Genomic DNA, 17,906 nt, shown 5'->3' on the forward strand with positions numbered 1-17,906 from the left:
AAATCCTCACGATAACTATATACAAACTTCTACAGTCACGGACACAGGAATTGGTGGATTCAGGGTACTCACGAAATTAATGAAAGTAAATCCTCACGATAACTAATTAATGACACAAAGTAAATCCTCACGATAACTATATACAAAACTCACGGACACAGGATACTCACGAAATTTACACGTACTCACGAAATTACGATTCGATAACTCGATTTTACAGTACGAATATTTCTTTCGTGGATATCATTTATGACTTTGCACATTCGATTACAAAATATTCCTGTTGAATAGTGGTAAAATGGAAAACCCTTTTATAATATTAATCACTTAATGCTGAATGTACGGCACTCGTAGATAAGCCCTACGGTTTACTTCTGGAAGCATGTTTCTCATTTGATAACTTGGGTTGACCAAAGTTTACAAGGCGGATGTCGACACATATTATGTCGGATTCTCGTAGTTATTTTTCATGAGTCTCCGCGTAAATCTTCCTTTTTTGTTAATATTTTGCTCTTGTTTCAACGATTGTTTGTTTGAATGAAGATTCTGAAGAAATATCGGTATTTTCGTTTTTGTTTTGAAACTGTTTACTTTTACCAAATCTGAAGGGAAATTTGTACATGCATGCTATTTTAATAATCAGCTGCTGCCTGGTTAAAATGTTAAATGATTCTGGACATCTTCTGAATGTTTGCACGAACCGATCTTTATAACGTAGTTTAGTGATGTATCATTACATATGCATTAGGCTGGTGATTTCCCTAATACCTTTTGGCGAGTGTACATGCTACCTTATTGCACTGCATGATCGTGGAAGGCGAACACAAGTTCCCCGCTCCTTGTTCCCCCGCTCCATGTCTTGTACGAAGGACACATTGAATTACTGAATTACATCTGCTTCTCGTAGAACCCTGATGTTTGTCTTTAATTCTTTCTTTCTCTGCTTTGTTCTTTTCACTCAAGGTGTTCCTCTTGACACCAGTCTTCATATAACCTTGACTACAGCCAGGATGTTGATGCTCGTAAAAAGAAGCTAACACTAACCCATAACTTCAATGATCAGCATTTTAATGTTATATATTGTTTTAATGTTTTAAAATACTCTTGATGCCGACAGACATTACATCAACAACGATAGCGTATCGAGTTTAATGTATAGGAATGAAATAAAATTTATATTATAATGGATACGGCTTATATTATGTCTTGTTGATGCGAGAGGTAGTTAACGGCATTTTACATTACAACGCCATCTGTACTTGTTTTCAAACATCATAGATTAGAGCTTTGTATAAAGAAGTCAATCGAGAACTTTCCGTAAGCGAGAAAAATATTATTTACGGAAAGTGACGAAGACTCCAGAATCGGAAAGTAGCTAAGGGATGGTGAAAAAAAATCGTTGCATTCTTTAATGATTAAGAGAAGAAAGCTTCATATGCCTTTATTTAACACAATTAATGTAGGAATAATATTAATCTCTACTGTTAAACGTAACTATTTCTGTGATGCTGTGTGGTATGGAATTTGATAAAAGTCGCTTGTTAGGATTTCAACAATGAAATATATTGTGACACATTTGTACGAGTCAGTACGTAATACCAATAAACCTGTCCTTTCTAATCAGTTTATATTACCATTCCCCAGTGACGTGTAGCTGGCGAAAACAGCGACTCATAGTCGACAGGAAAGGATTTAAGGAGGCAGGCACATCTTACAATATACGAAAATAATTACTAGATGTGAATGCTAGCTTTCGAAACTTTACATCCTCGGGTGAAAAATCACGTCAGATAAAAGTCACGTACTTTGAAGTATTTTTAGAAACAAATACGGGTAGTGCTTAGCTGTGATAATTAAATTTTAAACAAGTGTGGATTATGCAGGTATATACAAATAAACAATTAGACATATGCATACGGGAGTTATCTACTCTTTAAAGCTTCAGTGCATTGCTCTAATTAATGTGTACTGTATATTATCGACTTTCCTGGGTCAGCACGTGCATCGTTACATCTAACAGTAGTATGGAACATTTCCAATGTTTGTCAAACTCACATCTCGGTAAAGAGCACACATCGACAGCTTACTTAAAATGTAACACACTAAGTTGAAATACCAGGATAATCAAACAACGCAACTCCAATATTCACCGCAGTAGGCGAAACCCAATGTTCTATCGGGTCACTTCAGAATATTCCAACTCGAAAAAAAGCTTTATCTATATCCTCAGTCCTTTATGTACGTAGGAGTACAGCGATGAAGGAATATGTTTATTACCATCCCGTAAAATTCTACACCTGCATGCAACGTTAAATTCATGTGAATGGTGTCCCGGTTTGGAATATACACATGTCCTTGGCGTTCTCCTAAAATCATGATATGTGAAATTTACAAAATTTGCTGAATCATTGGGCTAATGCATCGCTAAACCTACATTTTGACATTTCTTTTGATCACATTGGATTCTTATCAGTCACCTCCTAGACATCAGAATTTAGGCCCTTAGTATCACTAACGAGTCCTAGAAGGAGGAAACAGCTGTTTGATGTAGCATCACTGATGAGCACTAGAAGGACGAGACAGCTGATTGGTGTAGCATCACTGATGAGTTCTAGAAGGACGAAACAGATGTATGATGCATCATCACTGACAAGACCGCGAAGGACGAAACAGCTGTATGATGTAGCATCACTGACAAGACCGCGAAGGACGAAACAGCTGTATGATGTAGCATCACTGACAAGTCCGCGAAGGACGAAACAGATGTATGATGCAGCATCACTGACGAGATCTAGAAGGATGAAACAGTTGTATGATGTAGCATCACTGACGAGACCTAGAAGGATGAAACAGCGGTATGATGTAGCATCACTGACGAGACCTAGAAGGATGAAACAGCGGTATGATGTAGCATCACTGACGAGACCTAGAAGGACGAAACAGCTGTATGATGTAGCATCACTGACGAGACCTAGAAGGATGAAACAGCTGTATGATGCAGTTTGATTCATTGTTGACTCTACGCATCTTATCTAAATGTGTGTGAAATGATGTTATTAGTTTGTACAATCTCAGTAAACATGCGCTTAACTAGTTATTAGTGTGATGACAGTTACTAAGAATAATAGAAATATCATACAAATATCCTGTCGAACTGATGCACGAAAATCTAAACACATATACACCAAGGGCAAAAAGTTATGTACTTTTAGTCCGAAATAATTTCAAACAACATCTACGTTAATTTTTATGATAATATCAATATCTCAGACAAAACATCAGAATTTCTTTTCATAATTCAATCAGCAATATATTTCCTTTATTAAATGTACTACAGTAAAGTATCGATCTCACTAGAAGTATATTAACTGATTAGACACGTGACACTTTCCAACCAGCAAATGTGAAATTAGGACAAACTTGAAAATGAAATTGATTTTTTGCAGAGTTGCTTACAACTTGTTTAAACAATTATATATACATATTACCTGGGTTTCTATTTTGAAGGATGGAAACATTTGTAATTAATCACAAGAACAGCACATGTAAGTGTGAGAACAAAACATACGTTAATTAATGAAGGATTAGGAATTCTTATTTAAAAACACCGAACTCTTAGAGGACGAAACAGCTGAATGATGTAGTTTGTTTATTGTTTGGTTCTACTGTATGTAAATTTCTATTACAATGTACAAGCTTATAACCACAGACAAAAAATATCATTAAGTAAAATCTGAAAAAAAAAACCGATTAATCCGATTCGTGAATGATCCCCACACATTACGTCACGATCACCCAAAACTTCTAGGTTAATCGATATTCGATATGACTCTAGTTGTTCCAGGGCAGTAAATCCCGCAAGTGAGCAGATAGTCAGGCTGTGTTTTGAAAAACATGTATTTATATAGCTATTGTAAGCATAAAACAAGTATTAATTATTTTTCTGATATTGCACCCTACAATTATCTATTCAAAAGTAACGTACAACAGACCTACAAGAGACTGACACCTTCCCTAAAATTAATTAATTAATCAAATTCGGTAGATCTATAGAACTACGGGTACATTAGGCAGACTAATAACAGTACACGAATATGTATGTTATGATGGAACATAGCTGATGATGACGACATATTCTGTAGATAAGATTTGAGAAATGACTGACAATGTCTATATTGGGCATGGCTGTAAGATCCTCCACCAAACAATTACCATACCCATGTAAACTAACTGTATCTTGACAGAATCCCTTTTATTATGATATTATGATTGAGATTTATTTAAGAGCATGATAAAACAGCAAAATCGTTTTAAGTTGGGATCGTAGATTTGAGTTCTAAATATTTTTGAAAGATCGACAGACATTCTACGTCCATCAGATTAAACCTAAGGAGATCCTTTAGATCATCACTGAAAACCGTTTTTTTTCGACATTCGATTTTTTCCTTTTCTTATCAAATTATTCAAATACATCCACTTGGTTTTATTGACAACTTGGTCAGTTTGCGATCTTCACATGCAAACCTATTAATCTCTACGAAAGACCAAACGCAAATCCAGAAACATTTTAGTTATGAGAAAACTGATGGAAACGCTGGTGATGTATGCAACGTCACCATCAAAACGAGTACCTGCTAGCACAAATCTGAGTACTTTCCAGTGTAAACACAATATACTCGTAATATTCTTATATCATAACTCAATGTAAAGTGCAAAAACACGATCAAAGGAAAATGTCCGCAAGGCAAACGTTGGAAAGATACAAGAAGAAGAATGCCTGGCGTTGTAGGAAGGTGAACGTCATTGGCGCTTCCGGCATCCATCAATTGAATATTAATCTACTTAAATAAGATGATATTACGTTACTTTACAGTTAAAACACGTAACTTCGTTTATAATTAATCAGTTCTCAATATCCATGTGAAACTGCTGGTATATAAACTTTAAAAACAATAGTTTTGACGTCCTGTTCACGAAGCACTACTTTCATGCTGCACATAGAATTGTCTACGTATGACTTACGTGTGTATTTCCTTAAAGAACCCCGATTTGTTTCATATAAAAAATTTTGAAGTTTTTTTTTGCGTGGACTAGTGAACCATTGCGTGATCAAAATGTGTATTAAAACAAAACTGACCATTGTCAATGAAGAATAAGGCGCTCACTCTCCCGGAACGCATGGTCTTATTCCCTCTAGTACTTTTTTGTAGAATATCATTTTCTATTGTTCATATTTTTTCCAAGTTTCATCGAATTAGTTTTTAAGTAAAACATGATGACATGATGGTATTACCGAGCAAGATTTTTAAGTGTGTACCTTTAAAACGTGATAAAACGTGATAAATCAAAGAAGAAAGGTTTAATAGCATTTACCAGAAAACCAATTCGGCGCAGGAAACCTAGAAATACACATTGTTCACCAGAAATAAAATTAAGACTACTGAAATAAACAAGGTGTGATATTTTACAGAATATTATTTCTAGGAAAGTGATATGACATCATTAAATCCGACAAAATCTAAAACCGCCACAGTGCAACTTGATATCGGTGATAGATGGTTTCTAAATATAGAAAATAATGGATTTTCTTTGCAACATCTGCAGAAGATCAATTTATCAGTAACCCCGTCTTGTCCAATATGGCGTACTATCAATCCCATAAGGCACCTCACACGTTAAGTTTCCGGTAACTATATTACCGCCTGCTGTGACAGAAGCACGAGGCTAGATCGGCTAACAATCGTACAATTTTCTAGCGTTGACGGATGTAAAGATCGGTTTTCTAAACTAACAGTCTGTTTTAGGAACCTAACTTCTTAAATCAATAATAAATTCCACTAGATATAACTGCGTACGTTGCAATCATATTGCGGTTATTGTGTTAAATAAACTCCCATATCCCATGCGTGCTACAATAGAATTGAAGCCAGGACTTCTATCTTGGTTGGAAATGTATAAAATGTTTGAGGAAGTAGCCTGATGCCAGCTCATTCGAGAGTGTTTCAAAGTTTTTTAATTAAAGACAGCAGGTCCAAGATCATATTTTAGACATTAAAATCTTGAGCGATCACACTGACCATGATAAAGTTTATGGAAATTTGTAGAAATACTAAACATTTAAAATGTTTTGCGTGAATATTTACAAAAGATTTGGAAATGTTGATCACAGCAACCTTAATACAAATGACAAATTATTCAATACAGGACTTTTTAAAAACATTTTTAAAAATTGAAGATTGCACAAAAGCTGCACATTTAGATGAGATAAAGTGTAGCGAAGTGATACATTAAACCGCATAATACTGCTTTTTCGTCCTTCAAGGACTCGTCATAGGCAAGGGACTGCTTTATGGTGCTAATGCCTCTCTATCTCCAACTTCTTGTATATCTATTTCGATCAATTTATCCTTCGGGTGCCGCATAAATTCACTGACGATTACTAGAAGGGCGAACAGCTGTTTGATGCAGCATCTCTTCTGAGTCATAGGACGAAACAGTTGTTTGATGTAGCAGCACTGATGCTACACTGACGAGTCCTAGAAGAACGAAACAACTGTATGATGTAGCACCACTGACGAGTCGTAGAAGGACGAAACAGCTGTATGATGTAGCATCTCTTCCGAGTCATAGAAGGACGAAACATCTGTATGATATAGCATCACTGAAGAGTCATAGAAGGACGAAACAGCTGAATGATGTAACTTAAAGAGCCAGATCCTTTCCGTTATAGATATTTTTTTTCAAATTTTATTGACTGGAAATGTTGTTGTATACTAATAGATGATATATAAATAAAGACTTGTATACAGTTTCGAACTTGAAATTGAAAGGGTACCTGAGATATCAATGCCGAAATTAGTCTCATTAATCAACACCAGGATATGAATATTGATGAGGAAAAGTCACGTGATACGTTCAGACGCGGTCAGAACCAAAACAAAAATGGAGGAAGAGGTGAGTAGTACGTCCATGTGACATCGCTTGTAAAGAGATTTTACCGATAATGCAACCAATACTCTATATAACCTGTATGGAAATCATCTAACGTATGTATTGATCACATTATTCAATGCTTAGATATGACACAAAAACTACGATTAATTGCAAAGAGGCCCTCAAATTGGGACTACGATGCGGTAACGGACATATAGAACAACGCGAAATGGATCTATCTAAAGCGAATATTCGATGATAAGAGTATTTATGAATATGATTTTAGAGTGAAACTACACGAGAGAGCCAAACAGCGAACGATACAGAGTATGGACCAGCCATCTTCCTTTTTTCCGCCTCAGAGTCCGTCAAAACACGTTTTCTTTCCCGCTCCTCTCGCACGCTTTCTGCCATGTTGGAAAACGGCATATTTATTTACAGTTCTTTGCGCATGCGTCATAGGCAGGGCTTCCCTCATATAATGAATTAGCACTGAGTCGTTTCGAATTCTTTTGTAAAATTATTTATTACGTTAGATTGGTAGCGATTTACTTTAAAATTGCGGTATTACAGGGTTAGTCAGAACTTTTGCTACCCGAGAAAAATAGAAAATCCTGAATTTTTTTATGTAAAATAATATCGGTCGAGGAGTGGGTCCGGCTCTTTAATTCGTTACTAGACTTTACTTTTCCTAATTCTATCTTTCTATCAAAAGATGTATCATTATTGTATCCTGTACAAAACAACCACACTAATTGTACAAGCATAATTTCTTTATTGCAAGCTTACGATTCAAACGCAGCTTGACTTGATATCACTGAACATGCAATACAGTATAAGCGATGTTTTGATATGTTTAACAACTTAAAGGGGATCATTAACATCTCGAAGGAGTGAAGCTTCTTGTCTTTAAAAATAAAACATAAACTTCACTGGTTGTCTTTAAAATGTCGAAATTATTATATCAAGTTGCGAACAATTGATTAGTTTTGTACCGTAATTATGTTTCAGTCAAACCTGGGTAGCCTTCCTAGAGCATAAACAGCCAATAGAATGGAGGATATGCACAGAGAAATTCACATCAATACTATTCATCAAAATACAATGGTTTAAAGTTGTATTTGAAATTATATCCAAATATTAATGATACTGAATGAGTTTTTAGCTCCACGGTTGAACAGTGTGTTATGTAACTATTGATTGATGTGATTAAACTATCAAACATGAAATATGAATCGGTACAGCAATTTCTTACCCAGCGTTATTTTCGCATTTCGTTGTAATGAATTTTTTTTAAAGATGGACGTTTGATATCAATTATGTTAATAATTCACTGTTATTGGGAAATCAATCCTAGTTACATGGTGGATCAATATTACTGACACCCTTGCTGCCTGTCTTGTTTAAGAAAAAGAAAGAACAAACACTCACGGAATCATGTTTTCTTTCTTTAGTCACAATCATAACATAAATCCTAGCAAATTTGTTTTTCTACATTTCTATATTTAAAATGCATCGATGATAACCAGCAGCTATGCATGCTTGTTTGCCAGCGTTACACAGCGGATACAACCTACGTAGTTCCTCACATCTGGATGGGTTTTAAGTTTTTCCTAACCACAACTATTTGAGAACCAGATAACAACGAGATACATCAATATAGCTTAACAGCGTCTTTAAGGATTACACTAACTACTGTCAATTTCCTTAAATATGCAAACCATGAAAATGTATCATTTGAATCATTTCGTCTTATAAGTGACTTTATCCATGACGCGTTTTTGTGGTCTCGCTTCACATTTAAGGGTCTAGACGTGACAATTTGTTTTGCACGCAGAGGACGTTCACTCTTCCGAAAACCTAATTGTATTCTTTCATAGCTGTTGAAGGGACGTTAATCAGCATAAACAAAATTATATCAAAATTTCCAAATGATTTCCGGATAAAATTGCATTTAAGTTTTGCTATTCCTACTAGGATCAATTTTGAGTTTGAATCTGGTATTAGATCTGTACATTTTGCTACATTGTACAGTTAGTTTGTCCTTGGACTCATTGGTGATGCTAAAATCCTAAATTTGAAAGTTACTTACGTCTATTAAAATCAATTTTGAAATTATGTAGCCTTACGTTGACTGGCTAGTTTCTACAACACCTAACCGATTTGGGGACAAACATCAGGTGTTGTTATATGGGGGTTTGTTATTAACATTTTTTTTTCTTTTGGAGTAAATCATAATTGTGTTCAAACGTTGTGAAATAGCATAAATCCATACACATGGACTTGTTCCTGTTAGCTACAAACATGGCCAATTACGAAATCAAGACCAAACTTGACACTTGACACAGATATTAAACAATGACTCTAACATCCGCACTCTACTGAGGGCAGTGTAATTACATGTACACATGATATATATATTCCTGAGTGTGGCTTTATTAAAGTAGAAACGAATAACAATACACCTGTTTAATAAAAAGCAACAAAATACAATCTTCCGATTGGCCTATTGCCAAATGCGTGCTCTTTACCGATGAGTAAATAAAGACTAGAATCAATAAAAGATTTTTTATGAAAAGTCAAGAATGAGTCATTGCCAAGCAATCCTTGTCATATTGTGTAAAGTTACGCAAAAGAAGTACCCTGACCTTAACATGTCTAATGTTTTTATTCGTTTTTTCTTTATTTCGTTTTCCTCAGAGGCATGTAGGCTCTGCTAATAATCGCGGTTGGATTTAAATAGGATGTTTCCCGTTTTAGATCGTAAATTTGTGTTTAGAAGTAAAAATTTATTAAAAAATTCAAATTGAGGAACGCGCGGTTGTGTTAAATTGGACTCCAAGTAGCCGTTAAGGTTATTTGTTGGCAAGCTAGTGACTAATGTTTCAGTACATGTGTGTAGTTCTCATGGGAAATCAGCAACCACTGAAAACGAAATTTGAAAAAAAAAATTGAGCGGTAATTTTTTTTCATTCTGATCTTTAGATTCTACTGAGCGAGAAAATAGGAAAATAATGAAAAAACTTACATCTCTAAAGATGTTCTAAAGATGAAAATGTATACGGTAAACTTTATATATAATCATGGGGTTGATGTTCAATAGTACCATATATAGCATTGAAAACGATAAATTGAGTATAATGAAACATAAATAGAATAAATAAACAATACATAGATAAATAGATAATCCCATCAATACGTGGAAATCATTCCTGTCAAATTACTCTGCTCATAAGGATTCTAGGTATGATATAGAAAGCAATAATGAGCTCAACATTATACATTTGCAAGAATGTGGTCACGTGCAAAAATTCAAAATGTGGAAGAAAATGCTTCTGGAATATATAATCTATTTACTTTGCTGGCAGGACTAAAAATGTGAAGGAGGGGGATAGGTAAATGATGATACAAGGGAAGGTAAATCAGGCAACGATCTCAGGAATCAACTTAATATCTGTGTCCAATCACTAGTATCTGTACGGTCACTGCCTTCCATAAATTTGTTTAAAACCTTACTTACTTTAAGTACACAACAATCCCCACCTAGTTATGGTGAACGGAAGTTAAACATGATACATACTAAACTAAGACATAGTTGTAGTTCCCTTAAATACGATCTTTATCGAGTAAATCTTGTCGAAAATCCAGTTTGCTCCTGTGGACATCCTTGTGAGAATGCTTTTCACTTCTTCTTTGAGTGTCAAACTTTCAGAAATGAAAGACACACTTTGTTTCATAATCTGGCTGAATTAGACGTAGATTTGAATTTAGAGCTTCTTTTGTTTGGTAGTATTGATCTTTCTGAGGACCTAAACTATTTTGTCTTTACAAATGTGCAAAATTTCATTAAATCCAACAAAAGGTTTTAAAAGATTCTTATACATGTATTTATGTCTGTGTGTGAATGCTTAATATGTATAATTTATGTTTAAGCCTATATCTTTATAAGCATTTATTTGAAAATGTATGATGGGAGAGGGCTCCAATAAGTTGTAATAACTTGTGCCCAATTCCCTTGATCAATTTTTTTTGGCAATAAAATATGTTTAAACTAAAAAAACTAGTACCTAAATAAAACAAGTCCTTAGTCGGGAAAGTTTTACACGGCTCAATGATTCTGTAGTAGGTTTGCGCGAGAACGTCTCGAGCATGGCTATTGAATCGTCTTTACGCTGTATTTGTAAACGCAAATAACATTACCCTCCCGATTTTCCCAATATGGAAATTAGGATAAATTATGTAGCCGATGTGCCAAGGGTTTTCCTTGGTAAGTTCAACCAAACTACAGGATTCACAACATACACACGTTACCAAAGCTATCATCGAGTATTGTCAGGATTTTTTAATAAATAGCTTTTGATTTTATTTCGTGTCTGTCACTTTAGAAATGATACACTTTAATGTTCACCTTGTAAAATAATTGATTAAAGTATATGAAATTTTGTTTTTGGAATTTTATACCTGCCTTTGCGGATTCCGTTACACCGAGCAAGTGTTTCATCTAGATTGGACTCTTCTGTCATGGCCACTTACCAATTAGCGAATTATCCCTCTACCAAACCAACTGAGTGGTACCGAATCAGACACTGTCCTTAGTTTTTTATATCACAGGAATCGAATCACTAGTTTTTTATGGCCAATGCTCCAAAGGCATCTAGGCAAACGATAAGGATTTGGCGAGGCCATTGGTATAGCCAACCTTGGCAAAGACTTGGAATGTATTTCAGAGCACGAAACAAATCTCCTCTCGGTATTCAAATGATTGTTCAAAGGACACATTGAAAATAACACAATATTTTACAAATTTAGTTAAAAAAGAGTTGATTAAAAAGAATTAATCAAACTGCGTCATACTGCTGATTCCATCTTCTCTGTGATCCTAAGGTGCTAAACCATGGGAACGACTGAGGACAATGTGATAGATAGCTGTATCTATATTGAGGTGCAATAACCAATAAATTCAGTAAATGTGATTTTCGCAGATGTGATAATTTTGAAGAAGGGCAAGCATATATGTACATTCTGATCCAATATTCGAACAGATTAGAGTGTGGACTGTAGATTACAGCACCAAGAGGTTGCTGAAAAAAAAAGATCATAGATTTGTTTTTTTAAGGAATTGAGTGTTAAAACATAGGTGATGAGTGAGGAAAATCAAACGACGTGAGAATGTAGCCTCCCAAAATCCCATACAACTCCTATACGAGGAAGTCACTCTAAAATGGCTACAGTTTAGCTAGGGCATATAAAATTAATTATTAGTTGTCTTCATGCGCTCCTTTTCCTCCCCATAGCTAGACCCATTTTAAGCTTTCATCCGGGCCAACCAGCATGACTGATATAAACTTTTGTTGGTTTTTTGTGCAACACATGTGATATAATAAAATCTTTTATGTTCTAAGAGATATGTAAAAGCAATTCCATTCTGGATGTTTCTCATATTCACGAATATCAATTTATAACTTGATGTAGAACCTAATTATCTTAAAAAGCCGTGTTTGGTCCCTAATGTCAGCGGAATTCGTGTCATTTTGGTAAAGAATATCGCTCTAAAATCTCTGTTTATTGCTTGATCAAAACGAGACATACAGTTTGTAGTATGCACTCATCAAAATGTTTGGCAGAAGTTTTAGACATGCAGTTATGATTGTTTAACCAATAGCTAGCAGAGGTTAAGCCATTTTAGCCATTCTGCCTGGTTTCAACTGTTCTATTCCCTCAGGTTAAAAAAAACATATAGACAGCTATTGATTCTAACTCAATTTATATGTATAACGAAAATCAAAGATAGCGACATTCATTTACAGACAGTTTGGTTTTCAGAAGAAGAAATGTTTTCCAAAATTTATAGGTTGGTTGTAAAACACAGTGATTCCTACACCATACGTAATTGGTAAGCATCCTTGATATTGTCTATACTCTTAAAGATGGACTTATTCGATTGGTTAATTTCAACGCGGGAAAGAAAACGGTCTCCACGAACGCGCACACGATATTGTCGCTAAATATAGAGCCATATATTGCCGCCATTTCAATCTTGTTACGACGGAGGGGACGTTGTTCAAACCTTTTTTCAACCTTGATTTGTGAGTATTGTAAAATGTCAGATTGTCTGACAAACTCGGTATCCAGTCCTGTTCATTTCACTCGAAAATTTTATACATATATATATATATTCTTATATTTAGTGGACCGTGTCGCCGATTTCACTCAGGAAGAAAAAGCGTAATGATGATAGTAAATAAAAGTCATTTAGGTATTATTCATGAGTGCTGTAGTTTTGTACTTCATCAGGTTATGTGAAATATTTTATCAAATCATTTTTATATGGACAATACATATCAACAACATCTATTTAAAATTTGCTGTTTTGGAGTTATAAGAATGTAGATGTATGCCTTCATCAATTCCTTTAATGGCAGTGTAGATGGGTTGAAACGAATCTTTACTTGTGTACACCGTAAATAAAATGAAATAAATACCTGTACACTATTCGATATAAATTTTGGATCGGAGACGGTAGAGCGAAACAATGTATCACAATGCGCCACATATCCCTTATTTGTCCTCATTATCTACTACTTTAAGAGCATTCTGCTTTACATCTATGACAGGCTCAAGTGATAAAGTGTTGGTCGGCATTTCAGAACACAAAATAATCATAGTTATTACACATATCTATTCCCGGAATATATAGGACATCCATTTTGGTTTACGTTTTTACAAATTGCCTTTAATGATTACCGTGTGTTAGTGTGTTGAGTATTGTTTCTTTATATTTGTTTTTTGTGTTTCGTTTTGTATGTCGTTATATTTTAAGTATAAATGTGTATACGTGTTGTGGCTGTATGTTGTGTTATACATATCATTTTGTGTGTGTTGTGGCTGTATGTTGTGTTATACATATCATTTTGTGTGTGTTGTGGCTGTATGTTGTGTTATACATATCATTTTGTGTGTGTTGTGGCTGTATGTTGTGTTATACATATCATTTTGTGTGTGTTGTGGCTGTATGTTGTGTTATACATATCATTTTGTGTGTGTTGTGGCTGTATGATGTGTTATACATATCATTTTGTGTGTGTTGTGGCTGTATGTTGTGTTATACATATTATTTTGTGTGTGTTTTGAATATCTGTCGTGTAATGCGTGTTTTTTGGTATGTGTTGTGACTATCTGTTGTTTAATGCGTGTTGTTTGGTACGTGTTGTAACTATCTGTTGTGTAATGCGTGTTGTTAGGTATGTGTTGTAACTATCTGTTGTGTAATGTGTGTTGTTTGGTTTGTGTTGTGACTATCTGTTGTGTAATATGTGTTGTTTGGTTTGTGTTGTAGTTATCTGTCGTGTAATGCGTGTTGTTTGGTATGTGTTGTAACTATCTGTCGTGTAATGTGTATTGTTTGGTATGTGTTGTGACTATCTGTCGTGTAATGCGTGTTGTTTGGTATGTGTTGTGACTATCTGTCTTGTAATGTGTGTTGTTTGGCACGTGTTTTGACTATCTGTCGTGTGATGCGTGTTGTTTGATATGTGTTGTGACTATCTGTTGTGAAATGTGTGTTGTTTGGCATGTGTTGTGACTATCTGTCGTGTGATGTGTGTTGTTTGGTATGCAGTGAGACTATCTGTCGTGTGATGTGTTTTGTTTGGTATGTGTTGTGGCTATCTGTCGTGTTATGTGTGTTGTTTGGTATGTATTGTGACTATGTGTCGTGTAATGTGTGTTGTTTGGTATGGGTTGTGACTATCTGTCGTGTAATGTGTGTAGTTTGGTATGGGTTGTGGCTATCTGTCGTGTAATATGTGTTGTTTGGTATGTGTTGTGGCTATTTGTCGTGTAATGTGTGTTGTTTGGTATGTGTTGTGGCTATCTGTCGTGTATTGAGTGTTATAATTTATGTGTTGTGGCTATCTTTCGTGTAATGTGTGTTGTTTGGTATGTCTTGTGACTATCTGTCGTGTAATGTGTGTTGTTTGGTATGTGTTGTGACTATTTATCGTGTAATGTTTGTTGTTTGGTATGTGTTGTGACTATATGTCGTGTAATGTGTGTTGTTTGGTATGTGTTGTGACTATCTGTTGTGTGATGTGTATTGTTTGTTATGTGTTGAGCTATCTGTCGTGTAATGCGTGTTGGTTCGGTATGTGTTGTGGCTATTTGTCGTGTAATGTGTGTTGTTTGGTATGTGTTGTGGCTATCTGTCGTGTAATATGTGTTGGTTGGTATGTGCTGTGACTATTTGTCGTGTAATGTGTGTTGTTTGTTATGTGTTGTGGCTATCTGTCGTGTAATATGTGTTGTTTGGTAGGTGTTGTGGCTATCTATCGTGTAATGTGTGTTGTTTGGTATGTGTTGTGACTATCTGTCGTGTAATGTGTGTTGTTTGGTATGTGTTGTGACTATCTGTTGTGTGATGTGTATTGTTTTGTATGTGTTGAGCTATCTGTCGTGTAATGCGTGTTGGTTCGGTATGTGTTGTGGCTATTTGTCGTGTAATGTGTGTTGTTTGGTATGTGTTGTGGCTATCTGTCGTGTAATATGTGTTGGTTGGTATGTGTTGTGACTATTTGTCGTGTAATGTGTGTGGTTTGGTAGGTGTTGTGGCTATCTGTCGTGTAATATGTGTTGTTTGGTATGTGTTGTGGATATCTGTCGTGTAATGCGTGTTGTTTGGTATGTGTTGTGACTATCTGTCGTGTAATGTGTGTTGTTTGGTATGTGTTGTGACTATCTGTCGTGTAAAGTGTGTTGTTTGTTATGTGTTTGGACCTTGTGCTGTTGCCCAACATCTGTTGTCTTGTATGTTTTGTGAAGGAATGTTATTGTGTTTCGCGTTCTTATTTGTATATTTATGGTGAGTAACTGTTTATTAATTGTATAATCGTTGTTTTGTATTTTCCTCTTTAGTTCTGATAAATTACCCATCGCAAAAGTATCTGGCTGAAAAGTTTCACAACTGAATGTCCCAGCTAAGATCAAAGTGTTTCGAACGTTTGTAACGTTTCAGAATCACTAGATAGTATTAAAGCCTAGAGAAGAGATGTTATATATACAATAGTAAAATAAAAAACAAAATCGAAAAGATAGTAGTAACTCGAATCCTTCAGAATATATCGACAGATAAATGGCAAACAATGTAAATATGTTGAGCATATTTCACTGACAGCTGGTAGCATCCATTTTATTACATATCATTTTACGTGTTACCAATGGTGGAAACGTGTAAACAATTACATACCTGTTTACCTAATGACAGGAAATCGGTACAGGAACAGCTGCGCGATCAATTAGATTATATTTTATAGGCAAACCATTGTTCTGACGTTAAAGAAAAAATATGCCAGCGTACGCAATTCTTGAAAATGACAAATACAAATACAGTCGATGTGTACTTTAAATCTGAAGGCGAAAATAGTTGAAACATTTGAGGAGACAGTGGAATATCGAAATGGGTTTTTAAAAAGTACCAATACGCGATAGGGATATATTCGAATATCAAATGATTTTTTTTTTAATACGTGGAAGGTACTTTGTATGACTGGTCATTATGATGCATTGATTAGGATGGTATATTTACTATCACTTATGATCAGATATACTACACTTACTTTCATACGTTGTGTTTTTTCATAGATTCTAGTTAGATGAAACAGCGACCGTCAAAAAAAAAAAAAAAAAAATGAAGAAGAATATCTTGAGTTGACTGCTGGTGGTCAATATTTTCTGTGAGTAAGGTAGTAAGATTTTTTTTCTGAAGGTTTGGTGAGGTTCTTGAAAAAGGAGAATATGACCAGGTGTTTCGGAAAGGTAAGCGTCTCATGTGTCATCGAGACCGGCCCAGTAAGATATGGTCAATCCAAGAAAGTGATGTCAGGCTCTCAAATCAGAACAAGGTATATAATAACATGTAAGTAATGAACATTTGAATATCCATCCGAATTCTATAGTCTATATTTTATGTAGGTAAATTGTACGTAATAAAGAAAAAAAAGGGAAAAAAACACATCAGAACAAAGTAAAATAAATGTACATGTATATTGTAATTCGTAATCATTATGTTAAATACAACTTACCTGGTTTCATAAACGAAGGACGTTTAAAAGGTATATTTACAAGCTCCATTGATATATTGTTATATACATAACAAGAAGATAAAAAAAAAAAAAAAAAACATTAACATATTCTTAATCCAGTTGTCTCCACCGGAATAAAACTTCAGAACATCACAGGATGTAATCAAAAGGGATGGATGCCGATTCTTTTTAAGATCAAGTTAGATGTTGTTTTATGAAGAGTATGGAACACAAACTTTAGGTAGTTCCATGCTAATCATATATTTCACCTAAGCTCACTTACCTGTGGTATTTTACCTGTGTAATCTGTCACTTAAAATGCAATACAAGATATTATAGACATTTAGATATAATACTGTATCTGACGTCCCTGTTACAGACGATGTCTTAAAGTGTTTCCTTCAAATCAATCAAATCAAATCTTATAAGACAACCAATATATTGCATACATCGTGTATTGCGTTTGTATTCCCTTTGTGGTCTTTGTGAATGTGACTATACACTGTGACGTCATTGATTTTCGGAGGGAGCTTTAGGTTAAATTGGTGGTTGCTCATACTCCACGAAATTTCTTTCCGCGAAACAATAACTTGAATTGAAGTATCAATGGATTGTGTGACCAAGACCTATCCAAAGAATTAACAGCAAACAAAAATTGCAAATTTGGTTTAAGTACGAAATCTACAGATTAATTATAACATTGGATCGCTTATAAACGAGGCTGGCATCATGTAGCTTAGACTACTACAGCTTGTCTCACCGACAAAAGTGTATTTATAGGCCTCAAGAGTACTTGTTGCTCCAATAGGTCGCTGTGCTTGGATTCCCGATGCAGTCGTTTCAAAGAGGACAATAGCACCCAAGATGCAGACTTTGAACTAGACAGAGCCGCACACG

Source organism: Ylistrum balloti, unplaced genomic scaffold, assembly GCF_031769215.1.
Source record: "Ylistrum balloti isolate Yb309-2 unplaced genomic scaffold, AGI_CSIRO_Ybal_v1 Utg371184, whole genome shotgun sequence".
Lineage (NCBI taxonomy): Eukaryota > Metazoa > Mollusca > Bivalvia > Pectinida > Pectinidae > Ylistrum > Ylistrum balloti.